Genomic DNA, 14,955 nt, shown 5'->3' with positions numbered 1-14,955 from the left:
CAATCAGGAATGTAAAGCATCAGTAGAAAGTATCAAAAATAGGCACCTGTGGCTCAAGGAGTAGTTTGCCAGCCCCATATGCTATGGGTGGTGGGTTCAAGCCCAACCCTGACCAAAACTGAAAAAAAAAAAGAAAGAAAGTATCAAAAATAGATTAGACCATAGAGAAGAGACAACATCAGAGTTAGAGAATAAATTCTTAGAGTTAACACAAGAAGTTACAGAGTCAGAAAAGAAGAGGGAGAAAGAAGAGCAGGTGCTTAGAGAACTATGAGACTTCATGAAGCATTCAAACATACAGATAATAGGAATCCCTGAAGGAGAAGATTGTCCCAAAGGTATGGAACCCAAACTAGAGAATATCATAAATGAAAACGTCCCAAGTTTTACTAAAGATCCTGACACACTCCTTACAGATGGATATTGAACCACAGATCACCTCAACTGTAACAGAGCCTCTCCAAGACACATTGTAATGAACCTGTCCAAAGTCAAGATGAAGGAGAAAATACTGCAAGGAGCTAGGAGTAAGTGCCAATTGACCTACAAGGGCAGAGCCATTAGGATGACATGAGACTTTTCAATTTAAACTTTCCAAGCCAGAAGAGCATGGTCATCCCCTTCAACATCCTTAAACAAAATAATTTTCAGCTCAGAATCCTGTATCTTGCTAAACTTAGCTTCAAAATTGATGGATAAATCAAACCTTTTGAAGATATACAAGCACTAAGGAAGTTTGCTACAAGACCAGCTCCACAAGAAATACTTAGACCTATTCTCATTACTGAACACCACAATGAAGCACCACCAAAGTAATCACCTTATTCGTCAAAGGCCAGAGCTTTGGTCCGTGCCCATAGCACGGTGGTTATGGCACCAGCCACATACACTGAGGCTGGCAGATTCAAACCCGGGCCAGGCCTGCTAAACAACAATGACAACTACAGCAAAAGAAAAAATAAATAGCCAGTTGTTGTGGTTGGCACCTGTAGTCACAGCTGCTTGGGAAGCTGAGGCAAGAGAATCGTTTAAGCCCAAGAGTTTGAGGTTGCTGTGAGCTGTGGCACCATAGCACTCTACTGAGGGTGACATAGTGAGACTCTGTCTCAAAAAAAAAAAAAAAAAAAAAAGCCAGAGCTTAGTTTCCACAATGGCACAAAGGATAAAACTACACAACAAACTATCTCATAATAAGGTGAATAGAATTCCACCACACTTATTGATACCCTCAATAAATGTCAAAGGATTGAATTCCCCACTAAAGAGGCACAGGCTGGCTGACTGGATTAAAAAAACATAAACCAGCCATATGCTATCTCCAGGAGATATACCTAGCCCTGGAGGACAAATCAAGATTCAGGGTTAAGGGATGGAAAACAGTGTTCAAGCAAATGGAAATCAGAAGAAAGGAAGGGTTGCAAGCTTATTCTCAGATACAAGCGGATTCAAAGCAACTTTAGGTAAGAAAGACAAAGATGGACATTTCATACTTGTCAAAGCAACAATACAACTAGAAGACATCTCAATTTTAAACATTTATGCACCTAACTTAAATGCTCCCAGATTTATGAAACAGAGATTGAGGGGGCTGATAAATATGATATCCCATAACACTGTAATAGTCAGGGATTTCAACACTCCTCTGACAGAACTGGACAGATTGTCTAAACAGAAACTAAGGATACAAAGGACTTAAACGTGACCCTAGAACAAATGGGATTAATAGACATATACAGAACACACCATCCCAAATCAAAGGAATATACTTTTTTTATCTGCTCATGGCACATACTCCAAAGTAGATCACATCCTAGGACACAAATCAAACCTCAGAAAAATTAGAGGAATAGAAATTACACCATGTCCCTTCTCAGACCACAAGGCTACAAAGGTGAAGCTCAACTCCAACAAAAATGTTCATCTCCCCACAAAGTCTTGGAAACTACCTCATGCTGAATAATAGTTGGATTCAGGAAGAGATGAAAAAGGAATTTGTTAATTTCCTGAAACATAACAACAATGAAGATACAAGTTGTGAAAACCTCTGGGATGCAGCAAAAGCAGTCCTGAGAGGAAAATTTCTTGCACTAGATGCCTACCTTTGAAAAACAGAAAGTGAGTGCATAAGCACACTCACAAATCATCTTATGGAATTAAAAAAAGAATACTCTAACCCTAAATCCAACAGAAGAAAGGAAATAGCCAAAATTAAATCAGAGATTAATGAAATTGAAAACAAAAAAAATCATTCAGAAAATTAATGAAATAAAAGGTTTTTTATTTTGGAAAAGTAAATAAAATAGATAAACCTTTGGCCAGACTAACTAGAAACAGAAAAGTAAAATATCTAGTAACCTCAATCAGAAATGATACAGGGAAATAATGACAGACAGCACAGAGATACAAATGATTATCTCTGAATACTACAAGAAACTCTATGTCCAGAATGTTTTGTTTTGTTTTGTCTTGTTTTTTGAGACAGAGTCTAAAGCTGCTGCCCTGGGTCTAGAGTGCTGAAGCATCACAGCTCACAGCAACCTCAAACTCTTGGGCTTAAGCAATTCTCTTGCCTCAGCCTCCCAAGAAGCTGGGACTACAGGTGCTCACCACAATGCCCAGCTATTTTTATTGTTGCTGTTGTTGCAGTTGTCAGTGTTGCTTGAGCTAGCCCAGACTAAGTTCAAACCCACCAGCCATGGTGTATGTGGTGGGCACCCTATCCACTGAGCTATGGGTGCCACCCTATACCCAGAAATTTGACAATGTGAAGGAAATGGGTCAATATTTGGAATCACACCCTCTCCCTAGACTTAGCCAGGAAGAAATAGATCTCCTGAACAGACCAATTTTAAGCACTGAGATCAAAGAAACAATACAAAATCTTGCAACAAAAAAAATGCCCTGGTCCAGATGGCTTCAGAGCAGAATTCTATCAAACCTTGATAGAAGAGCTTATTCCCATACTTCAGAAATTATTCCAAAAAATTGAGGAGGAAAGAATTTCCCCCAACACATTCTATGAAGCAAATATTACCCTGACACCAAAACCAGGAAAAGACCCAACTAAAAAGGAGAACTTCAGGCCAATTTCACTAATGAATATAAATGCAAAAATTCTTAACAAAATCCTTGCTAATAGATTATAGCTGATCATCAAAAGTCATACATCATGATCAAATAGTTTTCATCCCAGAGATGCAAGGCTGGTTGAACATACGCAAGTCCATAAACAAAATTCACCTTATCAACAGAAGCAAAAACAAAGACCATATGATCCTCTCAATACATGCAGAAAAAGCATTCAATAAAATTCAGCACCCTTTTCTAACTAGAACACTGATGAGTATAGGCATAGGTGGCACATTTCTTAAACTAATTGAAGCTACCTATAACAAACTCACAGCTAATATTTTACTGAATGGAGTGAAACTGAAAGCTTTCCCACTTAGAACTGGAACCAGACAAGGTTGTCCTCTATCACCACTACTATTCAACATAATCCTGGAAGTTATAGCCAATACAATCAGGCAAGAGAAGGAAATAAAGGGCATCCAAATGGGAGTAGAGGAGATCAAACTCTCCCTCTTTGCTGACAATGTGATCTTATAGCAGAGAACCCCAAAGACTCAACTTCAAGACTCTTGGAAGTGATCAAAAAATACAGTAATGTCTTAGGAAATAAAATAAATGTCCACAAGTCAGTAGCCTTTGTATATGCCAGTAACAGCCAAGAAGAGAAACTAATTAAGGACACAATCCCCTTCACAGTAGCTTCAAAGAAAATAAAATACCTATGAATATACCTAACAAAAGAGGTGAAGGACCTCTATAAATAAAATTCCAAAACCCTAAGAAAAGAAATAGCAGAAGATATTAACAATTGGAAGAACATACCATGCCCATGCCCGGGAAGAATCAACATTGTTAAAATGTCTATACTTCCCGAAGCAATCTGCAGATTCAATGCTATCCCTATCAAAATGCCAACATCATACTTTTAAGACTTGGAAAAAATAATTCTTAGTTTTGTAGAAAACCTCATCAAGACCAGCCTGAACAAGGGCAAGAGCCTGTCTCTGCTAAAAATAGAAAAATTAGCCAGGCATTGTGGTAGGTGCCTGTAGTCCCAGCTACTTGGGAGGCTGAGGCAGAAGGATCTCTTGAGCCCAGGAGTCTGAGGTTGCTGTGAGCAATAGCAACACCATAGCACTCTATTCAAGGTGACAAAGTGAGACTGTGTCTCAACAAAAAAGAAGAAAGAAAGATGATGAAGAAGCATGGAAGCACATTGGGGGAAGATAAGAGATATGGAGGATCACTTTCCAGGCAGAAAAATCAGCATTAGTTTAATGTACAGAGATATGAAACCACATCTACATGACAACTTCAAGATTCTGCAGGTCTTTCTACATGGCATACCACAGAGTGGCTGATCAGAGATGAGGTTGGAAAAATAGGTATGAACTAGATTATAAAGTATCTTGTCTCCAGGTAAAAAGTTTAAATATTTTCATGAAAATGCTCTGTCACCCATTTCATGCAATCTTCAGCCTCACTAACTGTACATTAGCCATACTGTCCTCCTTCAGTTCTCCAAATATTACCAAACTGGTTTATTTATAAATAAATGGGGGGAAATGAGTCAATAAGAACCAAGTAGGCAAGAGAAAATCAATCCCAAGTGTCCTACAGAAGGAAAGAGAACATCGAAAGGACAGTGTCAGATTCTGCAAGATGAACTAAGTTAATTCACAGGTTCCCAGGTGTTCATGAGGCCCTTAATGTCTCATGAATTTTTATTATGTTACTCTTAGAACAAAACAAATACCTAATAGGTTCATTTACTAAGTAGTTACTCCAAACAAATTAATAACTATTTATGGTCTAACAAATTAGAAATTGTTTTAAGAAATAATACACAGAAATCAAAAGGAATAATATAGTTTTTAAAATTAAATAATAACCACAACTACTACCGAGATGTGGGTGCCTGTTAGACACTACATGACTTTTCAACAATCACCATGGTAGAAGAATAAACCCTCCATAAGTTTACAATCAAGAAATTTCATAGCCTGCATGCTTATGGTCCTCTCACATACTATTAAACTCTCCCCCAAACACATAAATTCCTTAAGATAAACAGAATTCACATTCATTATCCTTGTTCCTCTCTCATCAGGGAGGGGCATACTAGAGAAAATAAAACCAGCCACCTGAATTGACTGATTATTGAATTATTGATATCTGTAAATATGGGTACACAAAAGGGCTATCTGGAAAGTATCCAGACATATAATATGAAAAATAGAGACATAGATGGCTGGATACTTTCCAGACAGCACCCATATAGACAGACACACATTAGCACTATCACTAGACATTTGAGGCAAAAAAAAAAGTAAAAGTAAGAGGAAGCCAGATGAGTAAATATGATTCAAAGACAGAATAACATAACAGACTTTCAAAGTATTCTAATTTGTAATGTCAAAAAATCAAAGAGACATTACATAACAAAAAAATAACAGGCAAAGGGGCACAAGTGTTCATGAAAATTAAAAACATGAATCCAGAAAAAATTTATGTGCAGAGCAACAAAATGAACATGCTATCATTTCAAGCTAGTGATGTGGGGGTTAAAGTCCAGGAAAATTTTAGAGATGTCAAAAATAGAAAAAAATAAGAAATATATGATAGATCAAAAAGTTCCAAATCTACCTTCTAGTAATTCCAATAGGAAAGAACAAATATTTTGAAGTGCATAGGGATGAAAAAAATCAAAGATGTACATATTTAAAGTAATCTAATAATATTAGGCCAGAACTAAAGAACAATATGGATATTTATATTGAAAAGCTTCTCCAAGTACTGAGAAGAAATAATGACAAAAGAGAAAAACACACATGTACAGCTTGTTAAAACTGTAGAGCTCCAAAAGTAAAGAGAAAAACGTAAATGAGCTTGAAGAAATGAAAGTCAGAGAGGCTGCATGTGAAGTGGTTAAAGACATGAGTACTGCTGACAGACTGCCTGGGTTTTAAGCCTAGCTCTAAAACATACTATAGTTCTATAAGCTTAGTTTATTACCTTCTCTGTGGCTCATTTATAAAACTGAGGCAGTAATATTACCCTCCCCTTGTTGTGTTTTCAAGCTACCTACATATACGAATTTTTTTTTTTTTTTGGAGACAGAGTCTCACTTTGTTGCCCTTGGTAGAGTGCTGTGACATCATAACTCACAGTAACCTCAAACTCTTGGGCTCAAACTATGCTCTTTCTTCAGCCTCCTAAATAGCTGACACTACAGGTGCCTGTCATAATGCCCAGCTAATTTAGAGGCAGGGTCTCACTCTAACTCAGGCTGGTCTTGAACCTGTGAGCTCAGGCAGTCCACCTGCCTTGGCCTCCCAGAGTGCTGGGATTATAGGCGTGAGCCACTGCACCTGGCCTTACATATATGAATTGATGGACACAAATTACTTAAAATATAAGCAACCTTACAGCGTCTTTTGATATAAACAAACTACATTTTGAAATATGTAAGGGAAATATACTTTGAACACTGAGACTTTGTATGATCCAAAAGAGTTACAGGAGCTAGAAGTCTGCATCAAAATTGTCATTCAATTCACTAAGAAGGAAAAAAGACATAAATAGACTTTTAAGAAGTGAGAAATTTCACCAATCACCAATGATAATTTTTTAAAGAGATAGTACAGAAAATTATGGGGGAGGCACAATCAGGAATGAGAACAATCAGGCTGTCCACAGTGGCTCACATCTATAATCCTAACAGTCTGCGAGGCCAAGGCAGGTGGATTTATTGAGCTCTGGAATCTAAGACCAACCTGAGCAAGAGTGAGACCTTGTCTCTACTAAAAATAATGATGCAGGCCTGCAGTCCCAGCTACTTGGGAGGCTGAAGCGAGAAGATTGCTCAAGCCCAAGAGTTTGAGGTTGCTGTGAATTATAACGGAATGGCCTTCCACCCAGGGTGACGGAGTGAGACTCTGTCTTAAAAATAAATAAATAGGGCGGCGCCTGTGGCTCAAAGGAATAGGGTGCTGGCCCCACATGCCAGAGGTGGTGGGTTCAAACCTAGCCCTGGCCAAAACTGCAAAAATAAATAAATAAATAAATAATATAAAATAGAATGAGGACAAGTAAAAAACAGTGAGACTGTGTATGATCCAAAAGAATTACAGGAGCTATGAAGAAAAATAAAAGAACTCGTGACTGCGAATTTAGAAAAGTCTATTTCAAACCATAGTCTTAACAACATAGGACTACACTTCTTAGCCTAGCAATTCCTAGATTGCTTCTACAGTGGATGGTGTGTACATAATCATAATTTTTACTGCTCTTTACTGATTTTCCATTTTTGATTCAACATAGAAACAAATCATAAGAATTAGTATCACAAAAAACTATAAAATAGGATATACCTTGACAATATAAGAATAATAATAATAATTGGGCGGTGCCTGTAGCTCAGTGAGTAGGACACCAGCCACATACACTGAGGCTGGCGGGTTCCAATCTGGCCTGGGCCAGCTAAAACAACAAAGACATCTGCAACAACAACAACAACAACAACAACAACAAAAAAATAGCTAGGCGTTGTGGCAGATGCCTGTAGTCCCAGCTACTTGGGAGGTTGAGGCAAGAGAATCACTTAAGCCCAAGAGTGTGAGGTCACTGTGAGCTGTGACACCACAGCCCTCTAACAAGGGAGACAGCTTGAAACTCTGTCCCCCCCCCAAAAAAAAAGAAAGAAAGAAAAGAAAAAAAAAGAAGGAAAGGAATAAAGAAAGAAAAAGGAAAATGTATGCTAAATCCCTAACCTTTCACACTAGGATGCCCAGATATAGCATCTAAAGATAATGTATGAACATTTTCAGCCAGTTCCAGATGTAGCTGCTGCTTCTGGGCTCTGGGAATGAATTTGAAGAGGGCAAATTTGTGGGAGACCACAGGGGAGGAGGCAAGATGGCCTACTGGAGCCAGCGTTCCACAGAGGCTCTTGTCCAGAAGGAAATTTAAAGGACAGAAGTTTAGCAAGTAAGCTGATGGTTTGGAGCTGAGCCAAGACAGAAGGTTGAAGAGCCCACATCACCCCTGCTGAGGTGAGCTGCGACTCCAAGGAAACAAACAATAGGTACAAAATCCATTACCAAGTGGATGGGAGTCCCCTTCCCCATGAGAGCAGCTCACAGTATACTCCATACAAACAAGCAAGCAGAGTTCATATCTCCTTCTATTTTATCCCATGAGAGAGACCCTCTAAAAACCAGAACTCCTTCTCCAGATAGGACCCACTGGTGTGCCCACCAGGCATAAAACTGAACATAGACTCTACCCACAATTCTGAACTCCCAGCACTTCCCTCAACTCTCACCCCAAGGTCTGGAAGCCTGTCCCCCGTGGAGTCCAGGCCACCAAGGCTTGTGACCTAAGATGTGATCAATTTTGGAGGATGTTTCATGGGCTTATGAGAAGAATGTGTATTCTGTTTTGTTAGGATGAAATGGTCTGTAGATGTCTGTTAAATTCAATTGTTGAATGGTTAAGTTTAAGTCTAAAATATCTTTGCTTAGTTTCTTATTGGAGGATCTATCCAATACTGCCAAAAGGGTGTTAAAATCTCTGCCTATTATAGTGCTGGAGAAAACCAAGTTGCTCTGGTCTTTCAGAGTCTCTCTTACAAGTCGAGGCACATTCTGGTTGGGTGCATAAATGTTAATAATTGAAATCTCATCATGTTGAGTGTTACTCTTTTTTTTTTTTTTTTTTTTTTTTTTTTAGAGACAGAGTCTTACTTTATGGCCCTCGGTAGAGTGCCGTGGCATCACACAGCTCACAGCAACCTCCAACTCCTGGGCTTAAGCGATTCTCTTGCCTCAGCCTCCCAGGTAGCTGGGGCGCCCACCACAACGCCCAGCTATTTTTTGGTTGCAGTTCAGCCGGGGCCGGGTTTGAACCCGCCACCCTCGGTATATGGGGCCGGCGCCTTACCGACTGAGCCACAGGCGCCGCCTCTTAACAAATATGAAGTGAGCATCCTTATCTTTCCATACTTTTGTTGGTTTAAAGCCTATTGTATCTGTGAATAAAATTGCAACACCTGCTTTTTTTCTGATTTCCATTTGCCTGAATTATAGATGACCATCCCTTCGCCCTGAGTCTATATTTATCTTTTAAGGTAAGATGAGATTCTTGTATGCATCAGATATCTGGCCTGAGTTTTTGTATCCAGTCAGCCAACCTGTGCCTCTTTAGAGGACAATTTAAGCCATTCACATGAATTGAGAATATTGATAAGCCTGGTAGTATTTTGGGTATTGAGTTTTTCAAAAGTCCAGTGGACTTTTTAATCCCCTTACCACTATGGAAGTTGGAATTTTATCAAAAGTTTCTGAGTGAGTTTACTTTGGGAGTAGAGGATTGTGCTGGTCATTATAGAGGATGGGTCTGAGAATATCCTGGAGAGCTGGTTTAGTTATGGCAAATTTCTTCAACATGTGAATGTCATTAAAGTATTTAATTTCTCCATCATAAATGAAATTTAGTTTAGCTGTATACAGGATCCTGGGTTAAAAGTTATTTTGTTTTAGGAGGTTAAAGGTCAATGACCACCCTCTTCTAGCTTGAAAGATTTCAGCAGAGATCTGCAGTCATCCTAATATTCTTTCCCTTTTAGATTATGGTTTTCTTATGCTTGCACAATTTTCTCCTTCATATTAACTTTGATGAAGTTAATTATAATGTGTCTGGGAGATGCTTTATTTGGGTTGAATTGTGTAGGTGTTCTGAAACTGTCTGCTATCTGAATTTCAGAACCTCTTGCCATGTTTGGGAATTATAGCAGCATCTCAGCTTGTAAAATCACTCATAAATCTGTAGCCTTTACATATACCAACAATAGCAAGCTGAAAAAACAGTCAAGGACTCTATTCCTTTCACAGTAGTGCCAAAGATGAACTATTTCAGAGTTTACTTGACAAAGGATATGAAAGATCTCTAAAAAGAGAACTATGAAGGTCTAAGAAAAGTAATAGCTAAAGATGTTAATGGAAAAACATACCATGCTCATGGCTGGGAAGAATCAACATTGTTAAAATGTCCATATTACCCAAAGCAATGTATGATTTTAATGCAATCCTTATTAAAGCACCACTGTCATACTTTAAAAATCTTGAAAAACTAATACTTCATTTTACATGGAATCAGAAAAAACTCGAATAACCAAGACATTACTCAGAAATAAAAACAAATCAGGAGAAATCACACTACCAGACCTCAGACTATACTATAAATCGATAGTGATCAAAACAGCATGGTACGGGCAAAAAACAGAGAGGTAGATCTGTGGGATAAATTCCCGCATGTGTGCCATTGAAGCAGTGAGAGACAGGTTGACATGATTTCTGCTAACACAGAGAACTGAAGTCCTAGCTGCCTTGGTCAGCAATTTTAGGGCCTGCGAAGTAGGAGGTAAAATTCCATTTGCAGTGACTCTGATGCGGTCATTAAGCCCAGCAAGGTCACAGGTTAAGAGTCTGCCAGCTGGAGAGATGACTCAGAGGTTGACTATGTAAGAACACATTGGTCTTAATAGCTATGTGGCTTCAAGCACTGTAGATAAACAGAATCATAAAGCTTGTCTCTTAGATCTCAATGGGCACATGGAAATCTTAATTGTAATCTCCCCCAAAAAACTTTCTGACTGATAGCTTTGTGTAACAGATAGTTGAAGCATGTCCATAGATAAAACATAATGGAATGTTTATTGTTGATGTATAGAATAGACATTGTTGATTTTTAGATTTGATATCCCCAAGTAGAGTTAAAATTAGTTAAGAATTGTTTAGAAGGAAAATTCTTAGATTATAGATTAATAGTGTGTACATGACTGCTTGACTTTATAAGGTGGTCAAGAATAAAGCTCATCACTACATGCCAATCTGAGCTGTAGTCAGCTTCTTGTTTTCATACTATTACAGGAGCAAGCTTGCATTCGCGGCAAGGCTGCTGTTCCCTTGTGCCATCCCTCACCGCAACATAGATGTATGGAACAGAATAGAGAACCAAGAGATGAACCCAGCTACTTACCGTTATTTGATCTTTGATAAGCCAATTAAAAACATTCAATGGGGAAAAGACTCCATATTTAACAAATGGTGCTGGGTGAACTGGCTGGCAACCTGTAGAAGACTGAAACTGGACCCACACCTTTCCCCATTAACTAAGATAGACTCTCACTGGATTAAAGATTTAAACTTAAGACATGTAAGTATAAAAATACCAGAAGAAAGTGCAGGGAAAACACTTGAAGAAAGTGGCTTGGGAGAATATTCTATGAGGAGGACCCCCCACGCAATTGAAGCAACACCAAAAATACTTACTAGGGTCTGATCAAACTAAAAAGCTTCTGCACAGCCAAGAACACAGTAAGTAAAGCAAGCAGACAGCCCTCAGAATGGGAGAAGATATTTGCAGGTATGTCTCTGACAAAAGATTAATTACCAGAATCCACAGAGAACTCAAACATTATTAGCAAGAAAAGAACAAGTGATCCCATCTCAGGCTGGGCAAGGGACTTGAAGAGAAACTTCTCTGACAAAGACAGGTGCATGGCCTACAGACACATGAAAAAATGCTCATCATCCATAATCATCAGAGAAATGCAAATCAAAACCACTTTGAGATATCATCTAACTCCAGTAAGATTAGCCCACATCACAAAATCCCAAAACCAGAGATGTTGGCATGGATGTGGAGAAAAGGGAACACTTCTACACTGCTGGTGGAAATGCAAACTAATATGTTCCTTTTGGAAAGATGTTTGGAGATCACTTAGGGATCTAAAAGTAGACCTGGCATTCGATCCTACAATTCCTCTACTAGGTATATATCCAGAAGACCAAAAATCGCATTATAAGAAAGATATTTGCACCAGAATATTTATTGCAGCCCAATTCATAATTGCTAAGTCATGGAAGAAGCTCAAGTGCCCATTGACCCATGAATGGATTAATAAATTGTGGTATATGTACACCATGGAATATTATTCAGCCTTTTAAAAAGATGGAGACTTTACCTCTTTCATGTTTACATGGATAGAGCTGGAACATATTCTTTTTAGCAAAGTATCTCAAGAATGGAAGAAAAAGTATCCAGTGTACTCAGCCCTACTATGAAGCTAAATTATAGCTTTCACATGAAGACTATAACCCAACTATAGCACAAGACTATGGGGAAAGGGCCAAGGAAGGGGAAGGGAGGGGGGAGGTTTTGGAGGAGGGAGGGTAATGGGTGGGGCCACATCTATGGTGCATCTTAGAATGGGTACAGGCGATTGCACTAATGTACACAGCTATAATTTAACAATAAAAAAACAAACAAACAAAAAGAAAGAAAAGAATTCAAGAAAAAAAAAGAATGGAAGAAAAAGTATCCAATGTACTCAGCCCTGCTATGAAACCAATTTATAAACACCCACACTTTCATATGAAAGCTATAACCCAACTATAGCCAAGAAGAAGGTGAAAGGGGAGAGGAAAGGGAGGGAGGAGGATAGGGAGAGGGAGGGTGATTGGTGGGACCACGCCTACAGTGCATTTTACAAGGGTACAAGTTAAATCTACTAAGTGTAGAATATAAATGTCTTAAAACAATAATTAAGAAAATGTGGTGAAAGCTATGTTAACCAGTTTGATGGAAATATTTCAAATTGTATACAAAACCAGCACTTTGTACCCCATAATTGCATTAATGTACACAGCTATGATTTAATTAAAAAAAAGAGCAAATGTATGAAAAAATAATGATTTCTAGTATCAAGAGTTATCCTGCCCTTCTTATAAGTACTGCACCACTGAGTTAACAAAATAGATAGGAGAGGATTCGTCTTCTGGAAGGAATCCAGTTAATAAACAGGACCAACAGATACTAGAATATCACCATTTTTGCAACTCCTAATGAATTAACAAGTCTTGGTATTTTTAGGCCATAGCACAGCAAACATAGAGGCCTGAGTCTGCCCATCACAGAAATACTCTAGCTCCCCCCATTCTCCAAAAAAATTCAAACCTGAATCTGATCAAAATTCTAGTAGTAATAACTAATTTACAAGATGATTAGAAGACAGAGAAACATGTTAAATGACATCACAAATATGGGAGAATCTCAACAAGTCACACACAAAACAAAAAACCTCATCTCTTATTGACAAAGATATTACAAGGAGATGAAAGACACTGAAAGAAACTTAAAGGGCGTATCACCCAATCACAGATGGATTGGATCAGAAGTATATTCTAAATCAAATAATCTTTAAAAAGAAGAAAAGAGAAATGAAGAAAGAGAGGAAGGGAAAGGGAAATAGAAGAGAGGAAAGGAGAGGGAAGAAGAGAGGAGGAGAAGAGACATAAAAGGGAGAATACGGGGCCAGGGAGGGGAGTGTAGGGAACCGGACTCGTGCCCAGTAAGTACCAGACAGATGGTGGAACCACTTGCCGAAAGACATCAAGCTCTGGAACCTGCGTGAAGAGCTGGCCTGCGGTGGGCTGGATTTCAAAATGGTCTCCAGTATCCTGCATCTTTTCCTCCTGAATGGGGAGGACTTGCGAATTTAATGCGATAGTCTCTCCCTTGATTTAAAGTGATAGTCCCACACCATGAGAGGACCACATGGCTTGGATAGGAGAGAGGCCCCCAGCCAACAGCTATCAGGAACACAGGCAACCTCACCCTTCCAAAAAACTGGATGGCACCTCGGCTGCAGGGCAAAGGGCAGCCTGCTGAGCTGCTGAGCAGAGGGCCTGGGTCACCTGTGCCTGGACTTTTCTGATCCATGGAAATTGTAAAACAACAAATTCATGTTGTTTAAGACACTGAATTTGTGATAATTTGCTACACAGCTATAAAAAACAAATGCCTGCCCCCTGACCATGATACAATATCTTAACACTTTAAGAGTGAGAAATAAAGTTTCTATTGTCTTAACCACCGAAATATAAGGATGCACAGGGATCGCATGGGAGATATTAAAATGTGGGTTCTGGTTCTACAAGTCTGGAGCAAGAGCTGTGGGTGAGAGAGGAAGCTGCTTGCTCCAGATCGGAGGTCCCCCAGTCTCTTCTCCACACCTGATATCCGCAGCAGCCTGGCTCCCTTAAACACAGGAGCACTGAACCTTCTGCGTTCAGCTCTCTGATCCCTTTCCTCTGCCTCCCTCCACCTGTGAGCTCCAGAACCGCCTGGGGCCCCGACACCCAGATGTTGGACGAGGCCTAGAGCCCACAGAACGACGGCTCTGCTCCCGGCCACCCCACATCTACACACACACACACCTACACAAACCCTACACATCTATACACCCCTACACACACACATAACAGGCCCCACCACGGCTCACTCCTCTTTTTAGACTCACCCGGACCCAGGACCTGCTGTGTCCAAGGAACGCTGAGCTGCTCTGTCGGATCCCTAGCCAAGCTGGCAACCAAAGGGCGAGTCCAGCCTTTTATGCCTAGGGCTCCAGTAGCCTTGAGTTTCAGTTTCCTTTCACTTCTTAGAAGCACGTTAAGTTTCGGTTTCCCTTCAGCACAAATCAGAGAGGTGAAAACGTTTCACAGCCCTTCCCTTCAGTCAGAACTTCAAAACAGGGTGGGATGGTAAGAGCTTGGTCAAGGGTACAAAGTTGCAGGTAGATAGAAAAAAATCAAGTTTTGATGCTCTATTGCCTGGTAGGGTGACCATAGTTATAGTAATGTAGATGTCAAAATAGCTAAAAGAGAGATTTTTTGATGTACTCATCACAAAAAAAAGATAAATGTTCAAGAAGATGGATTTGCTATAATAATTAATATGATTTGATCATTATACAATGTATACAAGTATGGAAAGTCACATTGTACCCCAAAAATGTGTATAATTATTATGTGCCAAAGA

At 39.3% G+C, this 14,955-nt stretch overlaps 1 protein-coding gene across 1 annotated transcript in view; it reads right to left on the bottom strand.

Moving 5' to 3' along the window:
• LOC128585870 (probable ATP-dependent RNA helicase DDX60) overlaps positions 1 to 14,524 on the bottom strand; it is a 147,641-nt gene extending 133,117 nt beyond the window's left edge. Inside the window, 1 exon segment of the mRNA XM_053591251.1 lies at positions 14,438 to 14,524. The gene's annotated coding sequence lies outside the window, so the exon portion shown is untranslated.
• Between the last annotated feature and the right edge of the window lie 431 nt (positions 14,525 to 14,955).

This window comes from Nycticebus coucang, chromosome 5 (assembly GCF_027406575.1).
Source record: "Nycticebus coucang isolate mNycCou1 chromosome 5, mNycCou1.pri, whole genome shotgun sequence".
Taxonomy (NCBI): domain Eukaryota; kingdom Metazoa; phylum Chordata; class Mammalia; order Primates; family Lorisidae; genus Nycticebus; species Nycticebus coucang.
Note: the sequence above shows the minus strand (reverse complement) of the source record. Positions and strands in the feature narration are given on the sequence as shown.